General features: G+C 50.0%; 1 pseudogene; it reads left to right on the top strand.

The window, feature by feature from the left end:
* The window catches only part of LOC105533474, an 8,549-nt pseudogene that overhangs the window by 4,569 nt on the left and 2,573 nt on the right, over positions 1-1,407 (top strand).

Raw genomic sequence — 1,407 nt, forward strand, 5'->3', positions numbered from 1 at the left:
GTAGCTTTTTTTTGTTTTGTTTTGTTTTTTGTTTTTTGATGGCGCCTCACTTTGTCTCCCAGACTGGAGTGCAGTGGCATGATCTTGGTTCACTGCAACTTCTGCCTCCCAGGTTCAAGCGATTCTCCTCCCTAAGCCTCCTGAGTAGCTGTGATTGCAGGTGTGCGCCACCACGCCCGGCTAATTTTTGTGTTTTCAGAAGGACAGGGTTTCGCTATGTTGGCCAAACTGGCCTCCAACTCCTGACCTCAGGTGATCTGCCCGCCTCAGTCTCCCTAAGTGCTGGGATTTCAGGCATAAGCTACCACGCCCGGCCTCATTTAGCATTTTCTAGTAAATCATTTTGATTTTGTTTTTAGCATAATTGCAGGTCAAAGAACGTATACTCTGTGGTTTCAGAGTTTGGAAATGTATTGAAACTTGCTTTACAGCCCAGATCTAGTCTTTCTTTTTTTGGATGAAGTCTTGCTCTGTTGCCCAGGCTGAAGTGCAATGGTGTGATCTCGGTTTACTGCAGCCTCTGTCCCCTGAGTTCAAGTGATTCTCCTGCCTCAGCCTCCTGAGTAGCTGAGATTACAGGCATCCGTGGCCAGCATGCCCAGATAATTTTTTGTATTCTGTCAGCCTTTGATCGTTTAATAAGCAAGCGTGTAATTTGTCTCTGTCATGCAACGTCCAGATCTGAACCTCGGCCCTTACCTTCTCTCCTGCCTTTAACTTCCCAACCAACAGAATGGAGAGGTCCTGCCCTTGAAGATCGTCATCTACGCCACCATGTCCTTTTCGCTGGCAGCCCTGCTGGTGGCCTTCGTCCTCCTGAGCCTGGTCTGCACGCTGCGCTCCAGCCTGCACAGCATTCACAGGCACCTCGCCGTGGTGCTTTTCCTGTCTCAGCTGGTGTTTGTGATTGGGACCAACCAAACAGGAAACCTGGTATGGCCACTCTGTTCCCCTCCCTACTTTCTAGGCTGCACCTTCGAGTGGTTACTATAGTCCCATGTTGGCCACTCCAAGCATCCTGGTTAGTGTCTTCCTCACCACCACCACTTCCGCTTCACAGACGTTCTTTGAGGAATATGCCAGGCGACAGGCTGTGGGTGGAGACATGGGATTCACTTGCAGGCAAGTGCTTCACCACTTTGACTCTTTATTGTGAGATGGGGGACCCTTTCTTTCTTTTTGTTTTTGAGATGGAGTCTCACTGTGTCACCTAGGCTGGAGTGCAGTGGTGCGATCTCAGCTTATTTCAACCTCTGCCTCCCAGGACCAAGCGATTCTCCTGCCTCAGCCTGCCAAGTAGCTGGGATTACAGGTGTGTGCCACCACACCCAGCTAATTTTTGTATTTTTGGTAGAGACGAGGTTTCACCATGTTGGCCAGGCTGGTCTCAAACCCCTGACCTCAGGT

Source organism: Mandrillus leucophaeus, unplaced genomic scaffold (genome assembly GCF_000951045.1).
Source record: "Mandrillus leucophaeus isolate KB7577 unplaced genomic scaffold, Mleu.le_1.0 Scaffold1250, whole genome shotgun sequence".
Classification (NCBI taxonomy): Eukaryota; Metazoa; Chordata; class Mammalia; order Primates; family Cercopithecidae; genus Mandrillus; species Mandrillus leucophaeus.